General features: G+C 41.6%; 1 long non-coding RNA gene across 1 annotated transcript in view; it reads right to left on the reverse strand.

Annotated features, from left to right (window-relative positions):
- The window catches only part of LOC122184472, a 40007-nt gene extending 36630 nt beyond the window's left edge, over positions 1-3377 (reverse strand). Inside the window, exon 1 of the long non-coding RNA XR_006180565.1 lies at positions 3344-3377. This is a non-coding gene — a long non-coding RNA (uncharacterized LOC122184472). The remainder of the gene's footprint in view (positions 1-3343) is intronic.
- Positions 3378-6000: the final 2623 nt, after the last annotated feature.

The raw sequence follows: 6000 nt of genomic DNA on the forward strand, positions 1-6000 counted from the left end.
ATAGGTCAGTGTGCTGGTGGCTGATATTTTGGTCAGCAACTGTATTATGCAATGATATACAGCAAAGGGAAGTTTTCCTTCCCCACTACACATCCATTTTAAACCAGAAACTACTTTACAGTATTTATATAATGCAGGAAGGAAACAGGATTGAAACTGGAAGCAACTTTAAGATTGTAATAGCTGTAATGTTAGCTGCATAATCGAATGGCAAAACTAACTCATTTATTACATGAGTATTTCTTTTTCAGTGCTATAAATTAAGAATATATTTTTGGCAGTTCTTCCTTGCCAGGAACAATTCTTTTATTCATGAACCTGCTTATTTTAAGGGCTGAGCCTTTAAAGCCCATTAGGAAACATCATCAACACATTCTGTTTTCTTTAATGCAAGGAAAGAAACATTAAGCAAGCTGCTGCTCTCATTTTTCAAAATAAAGCCATTCTTCTCTCCCACAGTTATATGGCAGTACCTAAAACATTGTTTTCAGCAGTTATTTCTGATTTACATGGCTGCGGAAGTACAGTCACAAACCCATAGCATACGTAAAAACATCCACAGCGTCCCCTCATGTTGCTGTGTCAGCATCCATCTAACCAAGGACAGTGCAGGAATTTAAAGTGCTGTTATGCTGCAATGGGAAAAAGCCTTGCTTCCTTGGCTAAGGATTATTATTCATGTTGCCACAGTGCCCAGAGAGCAAGACCCTACGCGCTAGTTGCTCTACATATCTCGAGACAGAACATGCTCTGAATATTTACTACCTGAACAACAAAACAAGAGCTAGGAAGCTGCAAGAGAACCCTCCAGCAGTGCTTGCTCAGAGTCTCCCAGAGCACCTTTGGCAGGCAGAAGTGCAGCTCAAGACCATGTACCATACTTCTCCTCCACTTGGACTCTTTGACCAGCACAGTGCTTGCTCACTTGCACTTGATTTCACCCCTCTGAATTACAACACATACATGAGGTTTTAGTATACCATGCTGTTATTCCTCTTACACACGTAGGAGGAAGTGACCTTTTGAAGAACATGCATCAGAACACTTAGCAGCTATTTCCTCTCTTCTTAGCAACAAACTTTTGGCAAAAAAAAGACCTCCTTCTAACATCTGCAGCAGTGAAAAAATGAAATTTCTACTTGAACCAATCCTTAGCAGCACTAGCTGAACAGACATGGGAGATACAGTAATTCACGTCTGTCCGTTTCAGGTCACGAGGGACAGGTCTTATTCCACTATTGCTGCAAGAAGCTCAACAGAAGGATGTGCCATACATCCCGAGGAGGACACACGCAGAAATGTTTGTGGGAAAGTCCCAGCCTAGTCACTAATGCTTCTTCCTATTTCTGTGCCCAACTCAGGCAAAGAACATTTCTTCATCATCTCCTGCCTGATTTATGTTTTCATACACATATGACAAAACCCATGCTACTCTTTTGTAATCAGACACTGGGCAGCCACCTGGCAGGCTGTTTGTGCTCCAACAACTCAGCAGGTGCCTGTATAACTGAAGTACAGAAATCACTGCAGTGCTGCACAGGGTGACAAACTGCAGTAAGTATCTTACAGGGAAGCAGTCTGTTTAATTATACCTAGGATATAAAACCCTACATGCAATTCAAAACAACAATACCTAGTGGCAGAAGAGAAAAACAGATGGAAGATGGTCTCCTTTGGTATTTTCCAGATTTGTTTCCTACCTTATTTTGCCTAGGATGTAATGTTGTAAGCAATGATTTTTTTTCCTTTGCATGGGTGTTTACATCCACACTTCAGAGATGAAGACAAGTGCTGACCAACCCTGTTGTACCTATATACAAATAGGAAGCATGCTGAACACAAGGTGTCACAAAGCTACTGTTTAAGCAGCTCAGTATCTGCATTTAGGTACTTAACAGCCAAGCAAGCACAACTACAAGGAAAATAAATCGCAGACATCCAGTTGAGGTACAATACTTGCCAAAACAGTTGCCCAATAGGCCAGAACAGATCTCCTAATTGGAAAAGCCATGCTGGAGTGTTATTGAGACACCTAACTCTACAGAAAAGCCCCCAGACTAAGTTACAGTGAGGGAAACAGAGCTGCATCTCACCAGGTGCTCAATGACTGCAGCATTCCTGCTGAAGTGTTTCCCTCATTATCTAGGTCACATATTAGCTGGACCCTTTCAACCATGCATTTCTACCTGTGACACACAGATCCAGCAAGACAACCGAGTCCAATGTATTAATACAGCTGTTCAGATCACTTCATAGCCTTGAACAACATGGATGCCAACACTCATTTCCATCCCACGGTAGAGTTAACTCCCCAGGCAGATAAGCAATCACACAGAAAACCCCAAATCTTTTAAGGATGAAAAACAGAGACACTTGAGGGCATCTGATCTATCCTTGCCAGGCTCCAACAGGCATATCACCTTCCTGTGACTGGCACTGAAATGAAGCCTGCAGGCTGCAAAGCAACGCTGACACCTGGTCCTCCTCCACAGCAGATGAGGACATACGCACTACAAACTTGGCTGGCAAGCTTAGCAACCACCTGGAGCCACTACAGGCAGGAATAACTTGAATAACCTCTCTGCAGTGGCTTTGAGCAGCTATTTGTGATACTGGAAGTGACAGTGAAATTGGTGAAGTCAATAACAGATACCTTTCCTTGAGACAAGGGGAACTAAACAAGTTTTAGAGTGACCACAGCACTACACTTCAGCATGCACTATCTAAACATAGAAAGTTACAGCAAAGTTTGAACAACTGTGACAGTAAAAAAAAATTATGTCAACACGGCAGGGAAGTATTAACTTCCTCTTTTCTTTCTGCTTAAAGAAGATGATAGAAGACCAGTTTAATCTTTGAACTGCAACCAGCCAACTCTGAATCCTGGTATCCAGTCACAGGTTCTACATAGTCAAGCAGAAAGATTTTCTAGTTCCAACATCCAGTAAAAGCAGAGGATTCACGTTAGATATGAACCAGATCCATTCTCAGTGAGTCTCACAAAAGCATGAAAAAGCAGAAATAACATGAAAGGATTCCCAAGATGCACCTGGCAGAATCTGGCATGGCCCAGAAAGAGAGAAACTGCTGTCCTAGGAGAAAAATTAGCAAACACATTCTCCGCTTGGTATCCCCAAAGCAAGATAAAGTCTTCAAGATACAAAATAGCCATATTCCATAAATACCTTACAACCACTTCCCCTGCCTTAACAAAAAGGGTCATCTGTTCTGTTATATGAAGAAGCAAAATTGCTTTTGACAGGTTCTTGGCAATACCAGATAGAGAATTCACAAGTAGTGTGTGACACAACAGTCCCACACAGAAAGAAAAAGCCAAACTCACCCAACTGGTGAAGAGGTTCTCTGGCCACACAACATCCCCTCCCTGGAAGCACCTTCAGTCCAAGGGATGCTCTGGCTGCCCTTATAGGAGCTCTACCCTGGGTCCACCTCTTCTGGTCTGGTAGGGAGCACAGCTGCAAACAATTTGCCTGTGCTCCCTGGGCAGCCACAGCCCTTCACCAGGTGCTCAATCACCAGTTCAAGCCCTGACCTAACACTTCCTCCACATCATTATAGCCCAGAGTTTTATTAGCTTTCCACAATATGGCCCATAAGTAACTAGATTTAAAGTTAACTAAAAGAAAATAAACTTTTCAGTAGCTACCAATGAAAAATGCAAGGAGAACATATGCTCTGATTGCTGGCAGAAATTCAAATAAACCAGTTACAGTAGTTAACTACCTTCCAGGTCTTCTTCAAAGCCATGTCATAGGATTTAATCCAGACTAGGATATTCTGCACAAACACAGACACTTACTAAAGTAACCTCGACAACAAATAAGAAAACTGTTCTTGGATTCACAGTGTCATAGAATCTCAGTATGATGCAGGTTGAGAAAGTAACGTGTTTTATGAGGAGATTCCTCTAAGGGCCATATTGACAAAGTTTGGATTCTACTCAAGTCCCTGCACCTTGCATTTCTAACCAGCTGACTTGTAGGTGGATTATGGCTTAATAATATCCTTCAGTCCCATGAGCTGTTATTTTCAGCAGCTGCTCCATCAGTGTCTCTGCCACCACCTATGAGACGCATGAAAATCAAACGATTTTAATCCAGTTCTTCATCCAGTTACACAGTGGCACTTCTGTGATCATTGAGCGCCATGGACAATGACTACAGGTCATGTCTAATGGCCTTTCTACAGTCTTCAACAATTATTTTTAATGATTTTTTCTGAATTCCTGTCATCAAAAAGAAAGATGCATAAATACATATTCCCTTTAGAACGCAATTAAACAGAGCTGCTATCCTCTTGATGCTGAGTTCTCAGCAGTGAATCTCCAGAATTATCACAACAGCCTTCTCTGTTGCATCCTACAACTGAATGGGTGGTGTAAGGGGGGAAGGTTTGATAATAATAATAGGCAGCACCTTCAGCTTCAATCAGTTGCATGTTCCAAGACCACTGCTGTGTACGAAGAAGGATCTGAAATGCAAATGATCAAGAGGCCATTAGAGACATTAAAGATTTAGCAGACATGCGTTCATCCTGTTTTTATTGTGGGGGGATAGAAGCACTAATCCCAAAGAAACAGATAATGAAATACAGCTACCATATTCTGCCTTTCACAGAGTAGTTATAGTCTCATTAGAAGCACTCTTACTGTCCAGTCTTTAATATTTCACGTAATTATTCCCCATGCAGATCTAACTTTAATGACTGTTATTTACACCAATGATTTTGCTTATAGGAAATGCATGAAAGGGAGATCCACCCCAGAGCTGTCTCCCCACACACTAACATTCAGATGACTTTCCATTCAACCTGGGGCTGGTCATACGCTCTCCTCAAAGGGAAAGAGCACCCGAGAACTCTGTTGCTGCCATAGGATGAGGTGATCTTGGGATACAGGATCCTGCAATTTGGATTCCCGAAGTAAAGAGATGATATAAACCTACTCCACTTTGCAGGGCATTTCTGATATTTACTGCTTCAGAAACTACAACAATCTTTATTCATAAAGTCATCCAATGCACGTGTAAGCCACTGGAAGAATTTTCTTGAGATTCCTTTGGTTTCCATATCTAGCCATCTTTATGATCAGCTTAATAAAGGTTAAAGCCCCTGCTTTTCAACTAAAATTGGATCTGTAAGTTTCTGTTTTCAGTCTGTGGGCTTTGAGACTGTGTTATTGTCACAGTCACATCATGTTATTTCCACCAAAACAGCTGGAGGTTTCCAGTGTAAGAAGCAATTACTATGAAAAGTGTCAATGTGTCATTCTCCCCAAGTCAAATACTTCATGTTATAGCATCTGACAAGTATCCAGCTCTCAGACTCCACCAAGATAAAAAAAAAAGAGCACACAAGTAAGTCATGAGAGAAAAGATCAGTTTATCCACTGCTATGGAAGCAAATTTTGACGTTGCTGACTGATGCCACAGCTGTGCATTTCTGGAGTTTAATTGCTTTGGTGGAAGACAGGGTTAAGTCTGCGTGCATGAATTCACTGACTGCCTTGACCCAACAATGCACTTAACAACAGGTGTCATTCAAACAGCACTCTAAATAATGACACGCTCAATGCAAGCATTTTGGAAAGTGATAGTCACAACTTACAGAGCGGGACAGAAGAAAACGTTCTGGCTACCAAATGCACGGTGAAGAAATAGAACTAGTCTGTGCTACCTTTGAGACCTGAAAGACTCAACCACAGTGCTATGAACAAAGGACCACAAAATCATCCCACACAGCAAAACTAAGGCACAGTTTTAAGCTCTAGCAGGTGTTCTTTTCAGTATGTGGTATATCTACTAGCTCAATGCATCCAGTGGGGCAGTTGCATTAGTAAATAATAATACACAGTACTGGCTAATAACAAGCCAGTGATGTGATCACATATTGCCAAGAGCAAGCAGAAGTCCCTACTGCTTCCCTATTAATTACTGGCTAATAGACACATTTAGCACATTAGGCCAGCAAACCCAAGCATTC

Source organism: Lagopus leucura, unplaced genomic scaffold, assembly GCF_019238085.1.
Source record: "Lagopus leucura isolate 7727_CA_CO unplaced genomic scaffold, USGS_WTPT01 Super-Scaffold_100024, whole genome shotgun sequence".
NCBI lineage: Eukaryota > Metazoa > Chordata > Aves > Galliformes > Phasianidae > Lagopus > Lagopus leucura.